The sequence below is a fragment of the Anastrepha obliqua genome, chromosome 1, assembly GCF_027943255.1.
Source record: "Anastrepha obliqua isolate idAnaObli1 chromosome 1, idAnaObli1_1.0, whole genome shotgun sequence".
Taxonomy (NCBI): Eukaryota; Metazoa; Arthropoda; class Insecta; order Diptera; family Tephritidae; genus Anastrepha; species Anastrepha obliqua.
Genome location: NC_072892.1, coordinates 125,548,166 through 125,562,553, shown reverse-complemented (window position 1 = coordinate 125,562,553; position 14,388 = coordinate 125,548,166). Strand labels below are relative to the sequence as shown.

Sequence of the window (14,388 nt, the reverse complement as noted above, 5' to 3'; positions counted from 1 at the left end):
TAAATTTAGTATTTTATTAAATCAGTGTTTTATTTAACCAAATTTCGTATTTTATTAAATTAAATTTCGTGTTTTATTAAATTAAATTTCGTATTTTATTAAAATAAATTTAGTATTCTATTAAATTAAATTTTGTATTGTATTAAATTAAATTTAGTATTTTATTAAATTCAATTTCTTATTTTATTAATTTAAATTTAGTATTTTGTTAAATTAAATTTGGTATTTTATTAAATTAAATTTAGAATAGTTTTTAGTATTTAGTATTTATAATCAGTATTGTTCATTTCATTCTACAGTAAATATCATAAGTAAAAAATGTCCAACTTTTTTAGAAGATTTATAAAATATCGACATATTTTCATAGAAATTTTAAACTTTCTAATCAGAAAAAAAATTTGATTCGCAGTTTTATTTCCCATAAAATTTTAGTATCTTATCGAAGCTCGAGGTTCCCCGTTTATTTCTAAGCGAACGAAGCGAAAACTCTATAAAACAGTAAGTAGGCCTTGCATTACTTATGCTTCTGAAACCTGGGAGATGCACAAGGCAGATGAAGAAAAACTTAACATATTTGTGCGAAAAATCCTACGCCACATCCCTGGACCTGTGAGGATAGATTACGTCAACTATCGCCTACGTTATTCCGATGAATGCCTAGTTGAGCTAAACAACTTCCAAATCGCCGACTACATCAGGCTTTAGCATCTTAAGTGGGCTGGACTTGATCCGAGGATGGACCCAAACCAAATTGTCAAAAAGATCTACAATACAATACAATCTCCAAGTTGGGCCTTATAAGAGAGAACGCCTAAGATAACCTAGATTGACATAGTTAATGGCGACGCCAAGATCTTTGGACTGAAAACTGGAGAATGGAAAGGATCGAGATTATTGGGAGACAAAGGTTCAACCCGGACCCGCAACGTCAACAATGATGCTGAAATTTTAGTACAATAAAGTACATTTTTCCATATAAGAAATGGATGACATGGATGTAGAAAAATGCTAAATAAAAAATTTAAATTTTGATGAAAAATTGTCAAATTTTTACTACTCTACAGCTGCTGTTGCTTTACTTTCGCAGAGTACTGTTTATACATACCTTAAAAGTGGTTATTATGTGCTTTGTACTGGGCGCGCTGTCCGCTGTTGGCGCTCGGTTAGCTGACTGACTCGCTCACGGCTGTTATTGCCAATGCTGTATACACCACTTTGACACGCGCATGCATACCGACATTTGCTGTTCGTATTGGTAGCTGTGCATACATACGTACATATGTACGTAGTATGAAAAAATATATGTACGCTTTATGCGCAGTACTCCTCCAATTCTTGGCTCATGTACTTTTGATGACGCAGCATTCAGAGTTAGACGACTGACTTAGCTGTTTGCCATATGCATTAACTGGATACACACATATGTACATACATGCATATATGCATGTGAGATAAATATTGTGCTTAATTTATTTTTCAATTTGTTTAAATAAAAACTGAAAAGAAAAAAAATTCCTTTTGAAAGTCTATATTAGTGAATTTTGCTCTTGCTTTTTCATTATGGCCGCCATGTTGTTCTGGATTGTTGCCTTTGTATGGTATCATTCATGTTTGCTGTGCCAGTCAGGCTCCTTGTTGCTTGGCTGAGTGCAATGATTACTTGATTACTCCCACATTGTTATTACTTGGAAATTTCCTAATAAACGATAAAGGGCCGTACTACGTTGCCCCGTGTGAAAATTGCCTTGAATTTTTTCATCTTTTCAATTGCTTCATTTCGTTCTCTCTCTGTCTCTCTTATCGCTCATTGTAAGTTCTTTCTCTTGAGACTTTTTTTTTACTGCATTATTATCTTTTATTTTGCTTACGCTCATTATTTTACAATTCGTGGTAAGTATGCATTACACGCTAACTCACCACGGCTGTTACTATCGTAAGCGTTCAACTGCGACGCGCTGTTCAAAACACTTTTTGAAAAGCATAGTCATCGCAGCGTTTCCTGTTTCTTGTACTCTTTGTTAACTTATAGTTTATTGCGTTTGTGTGAGTGCGTGTGTGTGCGAGTGTGTGTATGTGGTGAATTGCTTTAATTTTACACGCATTACTATACACACCATCGCGCTTTTCTATGTAGTGGTTGCTGTTAATTTATTTCATTGGCACTTCGTGCTCAATACTGGTATCGTTTTTGTGTTTTTTGTATTTGTATTTTCGCGTTACTTAAAAGTATGTATTTTCTCCCATTTTTTATTATTCTTTTATTTATTCCAATTTACTTGTTGGGCGATTATGCTTTTTGCTTTTTATGCATAGTTGCTGTGTATCATCTGTTAGTTAATATATTTCTCTTTATTCATTTGCTTCCTGTTTAACAATCACTTCAATATTTTGTTGCAATTTTTTTCTTGCTTCTCTAAATGTTTTTCTGTTGCAACTGCGTAAAGAATTTAAGTCAGTTTTCATGTTGCTGCGCCTTTATGCATACGCATTTGGATTTTTATTTTTACATGTTTTCTCATTAACTGCTTGTTGACTGTTAAACGACGCATTTTCAATCTACCACGTCTGCACTTCCCCATGGCTGTAGCGCACACTAAAAAAATACTCGTGCATGTACAAGCACATACAGCCAGGGTATGTGCATACATACAGACATAGTAAGAGTACGCCGTAGCCATGTCTACATGAGCACATCTATGTTTACATACATACATGCACGCTTCGATACTCGCTCATACACACATATGCATTTACTATTAAATTTGTATCTACGTCGCATAAACGTTGCTGGCGAGTCCAAAAGTTGTTTGCCTTTACTTTATACTTATTGAGTATGTTCAATTTTATTAATGCGATTTCCTTTTTATTTGCTTACAGTGTACGCTATTGTGGTAATTGAAGGCGCACAGGGTTTGAGAAAATATGCAAATATACATATGTATATACATACATACTATGTGCGTAATTCCTATACACACTTTACATCTTTTTCAATCTATCGTTGGAATTTTTCCATATTAACGTAGCTGTAGTTAGTAGGTAGTTTAAAGCTTTCACAAAGATCTTTTTGAAGAAAAATATGTTGGAAAAAATTAAATTTTGTTTATCGAATTTAGAAAAAATGCGACCTGTAACCAAAAAAAAAGTAATTTCTATGGCGCCCTAATTAAAGTTAATTTCATTCAAATTTTAAGATTTTATCGGTTTCATCTCGTTTTTTTTCTGATAAAAAGTTGCTTATCAAGGATGATTCTGAGCTATTGTCCCTACTTAAGCGCAGATATTTGTTTACAAACACATTTTTCTTTTCATTCTCTTTTCTCTTATCTTCCACATTAACCCAACTCTTCAATTGTTGTTTACAACTGATTGTCTACTTTGGCACTATCTTCTCAGTTCTCTCGTACACCTCATTCAGATTAGATTAGATAATTTCCAGGTTTGCTCTTCGACCTCATGGTCTTTTGTGCTCTTCACTCATCACAGAACCTCATTCAGAGCCAGTTCCCTTATTAAACTCAAGATAGAGCTGGGTTGGATTGAGCGTATGTGCCTTTACTCCGGCTGGTGCTGGCCGAGATGTCTCTCGCTATAGCGTCCCAGCAAGGATAAGAATTAATGGTCCATATCTCGATCATGTGCAGATGACTATGCAGTCTGTAATGGTCTGTGAGAATGTCCGTGAGCATTCTCAGTTTAATCCTTGGGCAGAGTTATGAGTTTTTTAAAACTCTTTTGGTTATACCCTCCCAGTAAGTATTTCGCCTGGCGTTGTCCCATAGTTTGGAGCTAGCCAGCCTCCCTTAGCCTTAGCCCTCAACTCCTAACCTTCTCCTTGATGGTTTGTTGTCCTATAGCAAGGAAGGGCTCGGATCCTATTAATGGCGAGGTCATTGCCTCTCTCACCAATGCGCTCGCTACTTCGTTCCCAGTTATATTGCTAAGTCTTGGGACCCAAATTAGCTGGATTGTGTGTTCCCAGTTGTTGTTGTATCAGCATAAACATTACTCATACATGTACGGGGAATGCTGTTGGAGTTACAATCCTTGACCGGGCAATAAAGTCGATAACGTAGAATCAAATGTGGTGGGAACGTGCGTTCCTAGTAGATTCAATTTCTCGATACACTCAAGAACCAGTGAGGACTTAATCTCACAGGATGACAAAGCCTTGAGTGTCGCCTGACTGTCGCTCAGAATGGCAATTCGCTCATTCCGGAAATTTCTGTCTAGGTTTTTCTTTACATATAAGTAGGCAGATGGCGTACATCTCCGCTTGGAAGACAGTGGGAAAATTTCCCATTGAAACAGAACGCTTGATTCCTGAGTCGTATATTCTAGCGCCTATGCCTTCTAGTGTATTCGAGCCATCTGTGTACCAGTGCAGGTAAACTCCTGGAGTTTCGTATTAAAGGCAGTTCTACTCCAGTTTAATTTGTCATCCATTTCAATTCTGCACTTCTTTTACAATGATGCCCCGTAAATTAGAGGAAAAGTAAAATTTGTAGGAAAAATATTTCGTTTTCAAAATGATGTGCTTATGAGCAGGAACTTTCTCCGTATGTGCATATCGCTGAAGAGCATCTTTTTTGGGGGGTAATGCGCGTGAAAGGTGGACATTTTGACAAACTGAGCCCGATGCCTTTCAAATATAGGTTGCGGAAGTACTTACTACGTTGCTTTAAAAACACATAAGTTACCAATAAGAGTCCATTTAGTAATATGTAATTAATCACAGCCTTCGAACGGCAGATGTGTTTTTATTTGGAGCTTTTTTATGACAAAAATACACTCGGACCTTTGCCAATGCCCACCGAGGGGCGATCGCTATTACAAACAACATTTTCTATCATTTGGTCGCGGGTCCCGGTGCTCTTCCGAATGGTAGTCACGCACCACCCCATTCGGCTACGGCGGTCGCCGCCGATATAATAGTAATTAATTTAAATGAGTGCAGGTAGTTTGTTAAATAGTTAGGAATGTAAGAATGGTGGTTAAAACTCCAAACTTACGTGGGCAAGGCATAGTAAAGTAAAGCGTGAGTATGTTCAAAGTTTGTTTTTAGTCAACCAAATTTATGACGAATCCGCTTCTTCTGTGAAAGAATTCATTAAGGTCATAATACTTGCTAACTTCGCGATCAGTTTTGAATTTAAAAATCAATTCACAAATTATAATTCTGGCATCAAGTTAAATTATTTGTTTTTTAATATCAAACTTGGCAATTTCCGTTTATACCATATATCTTGTTATAATTTAACTAAAAGAAATCACTCTTTTGCTACCGTTTTAAGCAAACAGGTATTTAATTACTCCCTTTTATAAGGGAGTGTCAGAATTCTAATGTCACAAGTGAGCAAATTGAAGCATGCCTATTTGTTTCGCTTTATTTCTGTTTTCAATAAACTTTCAATCAGAGCCGTTTATCGTTTAAGTGTTTTTGCTTTCCACGTAATACTCTAAAATACCTAGTGTCCTTTTGTTATTGTAAAATGCTAGCTATGGTATGTATAGTATAAGCTCGACGGCAGCTGACGGTCAGCATCTGTCAATTATTAAATACACGCGTTCTTATGAACGCTATTATCTTGACGCGAGCGCGTTATTTTGGCGTGAATTGTCATTATGTTTATACTAACGGATGATTTTTTAGCTATTATCTTTTTAAACAGTTGGTTTAAACAGCTGACGCATGTTTCGTGTTTTCTTTCACTGCCAAACATCTTCAGTTTGGTCTATAGTTTAACCATGAATCGTCTTACAAACGAACGACGCTTGCAAACCATTGAGTTTTACTATAAAAATTCGTGTTCTGTTAAGAAAGTTTAAAGTCGAAAAATTGTGTTCAGCGACGAAGCTCATTTTTGGATCAATGGGTACGTAAATAAGCAGAATTGTCGATTTTGGAGTGAAGATCAGTCAGAAGAATTGCAAGAGCAACCAATGTATCCAGAAAAGGTCAAAGTTTGGTGCGGTTTATGGGCTGGAGGTATCATTGAACCGTACTTCTTCAAAAATGCTGCGAATCGTAACGTAACTGTGAATGGTGAGCGCTACCGTGAAATGATATCCAACTTTTTTTTGCCCAAAATACAAGAGCTTGACTTGCATGACATGTGGTTTCAGCAAGACGGTGCCACATGCCACACAGCACGCGTAACAATGGACTTGTTGAGAGGCGAGTTCGGTGAACATTTCATTTCACGTTCGGGACCTGTCAATTGGCCACCCAGATCGTGCGATATAACGCCTTTAGATTATTTTTTGTGGGGCTATGTTAAAGCTCATGTCTATTCAGACAAGCCTGCTTCAATTAATGCATTGGAAGACAACATTTATATGTAAGATATCGGCCGAAACATTGGAAAGAGTATTCCAAAATTGGACTAAGCGGATGGAACATTTGAAGCGCAGTCGCGGTCACCATTTGCATGAAATAATCTTCAAACATTAAATTATACGGACTGTACAATCGATTTATATAAAAATTTCATGCATTTTTCTGAATTTTACGTGTGTTTTTTTTGAAAAACTTTCCTATAGCTCTTAAAAAATCACCCTTTATTAAGTCTAAAACTCAATTCCCAGGAAGTATGTACCTCGTTAATTTATTTATTTTCCATGGAATACTTTTAAGCATTTATGAATAAATAAAGCATTTTCTGCGCTTCTGTATTAGGTCAAAATACCTAGAGAATAATAAAAAAATTAGATTTTTACCTCGTAGGGACCTCTAAATAAATGTAGTTCGTTATTGCCGAATGTAGGCCGCCACAGCCATCATATGCTGCCATACCATACAAATAACGTGATAAAGCTTTATACATACATATGTACATACGTACATACGATACTTCGCTTATATTTAGCGTATACTTTCGTCATTGTTCACTGCTGTTGCGGATGATGACATTTCAACGTTATTCACCCAAGTGAGCGAACCAGTCTATGGGATTGAGTACAAGCAGTCATACTAAAGTTTGTACATGCATACATACATACATATATACCTCTACATACAAATTATTTGTTTCCCCTTGCGTGCTGTGGGTATTATTACTTTAGTTGAACTCACTCTTGCTGATGACGGTGATCGTTCAATACACGTGCATAGATACACACCCATACACCTGCAGCTACAACAGCAGTAGCTGCAGTGGCAGCAACAGCAATAGCTGGCTGTTGTATAGCTACATTATTGTATCACTATCAATAGCCAGCCATCAGTTACGTGCATACATAAATATGTACTCATCGCTGTAGAGAGAAGGGTGTAGCAGTGAATTTGTATATTAAATATGTATTTGGTATATATGTATATGCGTGTATACATACACGTAGATACCTGTCTCCTGTCGCTTGCCTGCTTATCTGGCTGCCTGGCTGTTAACTGGCCCACATGCGCGCGTGTGTGTGTACGTATGTATGGTGTGGTGAATAACAATAGCACATTTACTCTCTTTTGTATGAATTTAGATGCCTCTGTATGCGTTTGTTATTTTGCTTGCATTTGTGTTTGCCTGCGTTCAGTCCTGGCATTAGCAAAGTTTTTCAAGCAATTTCAGTTTTAGTCGAAAACGAGTGCTTGGAGACTTCACATACTGGAGGATCAAATCCACGTTGAATTTTCTACTTTGAACGTTTGAATTTTTCTGTCTCGTTCACTCTTCGTGTGTCTGTGCATGGAATATATAAAAGTACATATATATTGTATATTAGAGCTGAGTAATTTTTTTTTTTTTTGTTAAATTGAGTGTCCCTAAAAGTATTCAATCAAAGGAATAAAAACAAATTTAAACAATAAATTGAAAAATAAAAGGGCTAAGAAACAAGAATTTTCTGTTAGCTGAATTGTTCTAATAAATGAAAAAAGTGCGATTCATTTTTGGTGAAATAACGCAACTGATGTTGAAAATTTTTCGAGTTTTGTGAAATTTCGTTTCGTTTGGTGTTTCCTTTCGTTTGTGACGGCGACACCGAGTGCGATAATAAAAGGAAATCGAAGCATATATGTAAGAGCGGATATTTCTTAACTCAATGCTTCGTGGTACGACGAGATTGCAATTTTAAGTCTGAAAGGCAAACATACACGGTGCTGCGTGTGTGTGCTTGTACGTTTGTGTTGAAAATCCTGGTCCCTGAACCGTAGAAAATTTTCGTTCCATTTTTTTAACGTAATTTTTACCGGAATAGATTTTGAAAACAAAATAAATTCATAAACGTGTTTTAATCTCGGCAAGAGTGCAATTTTAGTTTTACCAGCTAAAAAGAAACGTCAATAGGAGCTTTTTGAAACTTTTTTTGAAAGGAAATGAAAATTCGTAAGTCGAAAAAACACAAACAAGTTCACTAATAAAAAAACAAAGCAGAAGAAAAAATTAAACGTAAATAAAAAACCGTACCAAGCAAAAAATATTTAATCAAAATTATCGAAACGGCAAAAATTTTCGTGAATAGGAAAAAGAATATAAAATAAAAAATCAAGTGTGAAAAAAAATTTATTTCAAAAAAATAATTCGTATTATAGAAAGGAAGGAATCATCGTGTAAAGCTAAACTACCAAAACTGTGATCAACAAAGATAAAAAAAATCCTGTTATAGTTGCAGGACCAGTAAAAAACCATACAGCTACCGCAGAGCAAAGTTGGATAACCAAACTCAAAGCAAAGTAAGTTTAAAAAGATAACGTAGAATTGGAGATAATAAAAAATACTAGAAGCACGTAAGGACATTTGACAGAGTCCTTGGTGCTGGGTGTACGCCATTTTTCGCAGCTACATTTGGTGTATACATATAAAACGATTTAGCTTTGCAGCAGCAGAAAATGAACGAGCATGACAAATATTTCAAAAAATTTCAATACCACAATTTCTTTCAAAAATCAAAAATGAAATTTGTTAATAAATCGAAAAAATTTTGAAAATACTAAAATGCAAGTGAAAAAATCCATATGCTACGCTACAAAGTAGCAAACGGACATAACAGTGCATAGGCAGAGAGCTTAGTTTTCTATACAGAACTGGCAACTGTGGTGAATAGGCGGCTGCCATCAGAGAAATGCATTTTTTTGTGATAAATCGTTAGTAGTTAGTTTGAGAAGCATTGCACAATTTTCTCATATTTTTAATTATTAAGTAATTACTTTTTTGTATGCGCTTGCAATTCACTTACCTTTGAACTTAGCAAAAATAAGTTTCCTTGTTTTCCAAGTGCTGCTCTAAAGTCTGCAGTGTCATCCTGCAGTTGAGTTGGTGAGTTTCGTCATTGTTTGCGTTTTTTGTTTTTGTTTGTTTGTGCTTTTGTGTGTTTTGTTTTCGAAGAGAGCGCGTAAAGATGCGCGTAGGAAAGAGCAGTCTAATTGAGGAGCGCGACTCGCATAGCAAAAACAGCAGTGGCGGCATGTAGATTTTGGGGACAAGTGCACGCTTGCGGGAGCAGCGAAGTGCTGGCGGTGGGTGAGAAAATGTAAAAATGCTTAATGCACAAACTGTGAAATGAAAAATGTTAAATTTGTATGCTGCTCTAAGGCAAAAATAGACAAAACCAAAAAAACAAAAAACCATGTAATACGCAAAACGCATAAGAGTAAATATTTTTGTTTGTTTTTGAGAGAGAAAGCGCTTTTGGACCAAAATGAGGTATCGTACATAGAAAAGTATGGTAACTACAAAATTTCTTTTCGGTTGTTTTGCTTGTATTTTAAGGCAACTTTGCCGTGCAAGCTATTTTAATAGTTGGCGCTGAATGTCGTTTTGTTTTTTTTTTATTACGCCTTTTTCTTCTTCTTTTGTTGTTTTATATAATGCCCTTTTTATGCCTAGGCTTCTTTCTCAAATGTAACACTTTGTAGGCTGGTATGTGTGTACGTATGTATGTATGTATGTATGCATGTGGCTATAATATAATCTTTAGACGTACGTGTGTATTTCCTGCCTGTACACGCGCGCCCGTTTCTGTGTTTTATAGTTTTTTTGTTCGCCTAAGTTAGCCTTGGTTCGTCAATATCGATAGTTTTCGCTTGCTCGTGGGTTGACAAATTTTAATTGCGTGTATATGTAGGTATGTATTAAATACATGAGTATACCTGCGTAGCTCTTATCTACACCTTTGCTGCGGAATTGCATTTATTGTACGCATTTGCCTATTTTATGTATTTGCTCGTTTAAAATTGGGCTTTATTTTTGCTGTATGTTTTTTGCAAACGACCTGCAGCACCCGAATTTGAATGTATTCAATTTATAATAAATTATAGAATTTAATAGTTAGACTTACAGCGCCAGCTGCCGTGCATATTTTGCTTTTACTTAGAGTGCTCCATATTGTTTTATTTCTGTATGCAGCCTTTGGGGATCTCTTTTTATTCAAGACGAATCCACATACAAGGTGTTAAAAGTAGTGCATAACTCAAATTGGCATGTTTGTGTTTTTTTTCATCAATTTCGGTATTGTAGTTTGTTGTGGCTAAAGTGCCGAAATTGCAATCAAAATGTAAACAAACTAGCGAAATAATAACAAAAAAGCAGATCGCTTTCACATGGAAATCATTAAATCGCAAGAAAACCAGGGGCAGCTATTCTGTTGCTATCACCTAGTACGGACGCACCTCGGTTTTATTTGTGCATCCAGCAGCTCGACGTTTAGGTGGAATTTCCCAGGGTACTTTTCAGCGGCCCATGCACAATAGTCTCTTTTATTTACTGTTATTCGTCAAGTAGGATATTTTGAGCGGTTGCTGTCCGCGTAATTCGCTAAATTTCCTAGTATTCTTTTACAGGTCGGATGCAATCGAATAAACCCTTTATTGTAATTAGTTTGTGTGCGCGAGTCTGCTTAAATTTTAGTACTTAAACTAATATTCTACTGCAGGTTGCCAGCAATGCTTCAATTGAGAAAAACAGCTGTTTAACTGTATGAGTTTGTTTATGGTCAAATGTGAATTCGCTTGCTGTTTTCAAATATCAGTTTATATAAAATGAATAATTTTGTGGTAACGTCGGCAGTGTTTAGCAATATAGTAATAAATTGTATACTATTGTTTTACGACTATTATAAAAACTGCACTTAGCACTCGCTTTAACAAATTTTTCACAGGAGTGATTTGGGAATTTTCTCTATTTAAATAAAATTTAGGTCGCCTTAGTAGGTATGTGGTTTTTTCATAATTATTACCTGCGGTTTTTGACACTCATCGTCTGCGCTTAAAATTTGTATGGAGCGATAAGCGCATAGTTTTAGACCACTTAGGCCTCTAGGATCCATTGTGTTGCCTGTGCTATGCATCTGGAGTCGAAAATATTATTGTGTGTAATCCTTTAAGTACGTCTTCGCGAGTTTTAACAAGACCTTTAAGCATATTTGTCGAGTCCTACAAAGAGTAGGGCAGTGTGTCAAAGTAGGTGTTCCAAAGTACCCCAGGCATTCGCTTCCTTGTATCGACCGTAAATATTGAACGTAATTGGAACAAAGGAGACGTTTCACACACTTTTAGAATTCTGAAAACAATTATGAAATTCACTTCTTACCGCTTGCATTTTTCAGCTCGCAATTCTCTTCAATAAATATTGATGTGAAATTTGTTGAACGGTAATGCCAAATGTGTTTACGGATTACAATTGTCGATGTGCCTCTTTTTGTGTTTGTTAGAAGTGCAAATACTTACGCGCGTAAAAACTGCTATTTATTATATTAGTTTGGGGAAACAGAAATCCCTTATTTTCTCCGTAGATGGCTGTAATGCTCGATATCTCGTAAAGTATCGATCAAACAATTTAAAGTTTGTGCTCGTTGACAAGGTGACATTTAACACTAAAAAATTCGTTTGCTGCTTTTTGTTTGTTCCATTCAGTTGTGAGTTATAGGGTGTCGTCAATGGACGTCAAACAAAGAGAAAATTCGGTACATTTTACAGCTTTTCTTTGATAAAGACGAAAATGGAGGGCAGGCCGCTGAAATTGTGAATGGTATTTATAGTGCGGCCGCCGTAGCCGAATGGGTTGGTGCGTAATTACCATTCGGAATTCACAGAGAGGTCGTTGGTTCGAATCTCGGTGAAAGCAAAATTAATAAAAACATTTTTTTAATAACGGTCGCCCCTCGGCAGGCAATGGCAAACCTCCGAGTGTATTTCTGCCATGCTCCTCATAAAAATATCTGCCGTTCGGAATCGGCTTGAAACTGTCGGTCCCTCCATTTGTGGAACAACATCAAGACGCACACCACAAATAGGAGGAGGAGCTCGGTCAAACACCAAACAGAAGTGTACGCGCCAATTATTTATTTATTTATTTATAGTGCCGATACAATAAATCAGTTTGAACCATTTGCTAAAAAATTGTACGCAAAAATATTCAAAAACCTACTGTACTTTGCTGTGATTTTACTTTACTTTATTGAACATTATTTTATTTTACTGAATTTTATTTGGTTTTGTCTTGTTTATTTACTTAATTTTTGTATTTAAACGATTTTAACATAACTCAATTATAATTCATTAATTGTTTTAACTCGCTTGGTTTAAATTATTTTCATTTATCAAAGTTTTATTTTATATTTGGTTTATTTTATGTTATTTAATTATTCTTTTATATTTTTTTCTAAGTTTTGCCATATTTTATTTCGTTTTGTCTTGTTTATTTCCATAATTTTTTTTTGGTCTTAAATTGTTTTAACCTAATTTTATTTTATATATTGTAGTTATTTTAATATCTTTGATATGAATTATTTTAATTTAACTAAATTTTATTTTATATTATTTAATTTTTTTATTATTTTATTTATTATTGTTTCTTATATTTTTTATCATTTTAATTTTTTATTCTAATAATTTTTTTACTTTGATTTACTAAATATTCTTTACTTAACTTTGATTTTATTTTACTTTATTGAACGTTATTTGTTTTGTTTTGTCTTATTCTACAATAAATTATTTTAATTTAACAAAATCTTATTTTATATTTTGTGCATATTATATAATTATTCGTTCATATATTTTAAATTTTATGTATTTATTATTATTTTTCTTATTTTATTTGTTATGTTTTTTTATTACATTTTTCTCTTTAATTAAATTTTCTTAAGTTATTATTTTATTTTTTATTTTATATATTATTTTTTTCTTAAATATGTTTATTAATTTTCCTTTTTCCTTTTAAATTCATTTATTTTTTTAATTTTAAAAATTTTGAAAATATTAAAAAAATGAGTTTTTTTAATTTTTTTTAATTCTTTACATTTTTAAATTTGTTACATATTTTGAATTAAACATTTTTTTCCTTTTATTAAATTTTTCTTTTTTATTTTTTTTTTTTTATTTTTTACATCCTTTAAAGTTTTTTATTTTTTTATTATTTTATTTTTATTTTTTATTTCATTTAACGGTTTTCGTTTTAATTAAAAATTTTTACATATTTTTAAATTTAGTTTTTAATTTTTTACATTTCTGTTTAATTCTTTAAATTATTAACCTTTAATCTTTAATATTTTTTTGTAATTACTATTTTTTTTACTTTAAACACTCTGTTTTTAGGTCTTTCCTTATATTCACCATTCTTTATATCGCCTACTTTTTGTGTAATGTCATTTCCGTCATCCATTTTGTGTCTCTTCAAATAACTATGATTTTATATCAGCATTTCCCTTTGTCACTAACATTTTCAAACAACTAGTGGATATACATACATACATACATATATTTTCTGAAATAAACCTAAATATTTCGTCCACCAATTCCCTGCTACCTATGACTCATCAGCTCATCAGTTGCTGTTAATAGTTTTACTTTTTTATTTGTACTGCTTTGTTGTTTCTTACACTTCGTGTGCACCATTTGTTAACGAGCACCTAAATATTTTGTTTGTTAAGTTTGCTACTCGACTAGATAACCACTGGACGTACAGCTGGCGTACTCTATTCCTATGCAATTTAGTATACATAGCCCATGTAAATATATAGTATTTAATTGCATGTACAAACATATGCATATAAATCCATGCGATTGTAATATCATGCCCGTGTCTGGGTCTGGCTACACATACAATGTATTGTAATAAGAGGCTATATTTTCTATTCTTACTTCATATTCGTATGTGTTGGTTATTTGAGATAAGCGCAAATTTATATCACTTAATGAAATGTACCTACATCCATATGTAGATTTACTTACATGCATGCATACATATATCTCACACAAGTATCTAAATCTCTACCAGACTATATTGTACTCGTATATGGGCGTATTGTTTGCTGGCCTGACTGTGATTTGCAATTACTTGACATATTGGTATGTGTGCGCCTATGTATGCATCTATACATATGTATGTGTGCGGTGATATTGACAATCTTGTCATTATCATTAGCTCTTACATGGGTATAATTTTCTTATGAAAGCAC

General features: G+C 34.1%; 1 protein-coding gene across 2 annotated transcripts in view; it reads left to right on the top strand.

Annotated features, from left to right (window-relative positions):
* Positions 1-14,388, top strand: part of LOC129236025 (AN1-type zinc finger protein 6) — a 139,857-nt gene that overhangs the window by 60,102 nt on the left and 65,367 nt on the right. The window contains exons 1-2 of one of the 2 annotated variants that reach the window (XM_054870197.1): positions 7,571-7,697; positions 8,528-8,668. The exons of the other annotated variant lie outside the window; for it this stretch is intronic. The gene's annotated coding sequence lies outside the window, so the exon portion shown is untranslated. Of the gene's footprint in view, positions 1-7,570; positions 7,698-8,527; positions 8,669-14,388 lie in introns of those variants that run through there. 2 annotated transcript variants of the gene reach the window in all.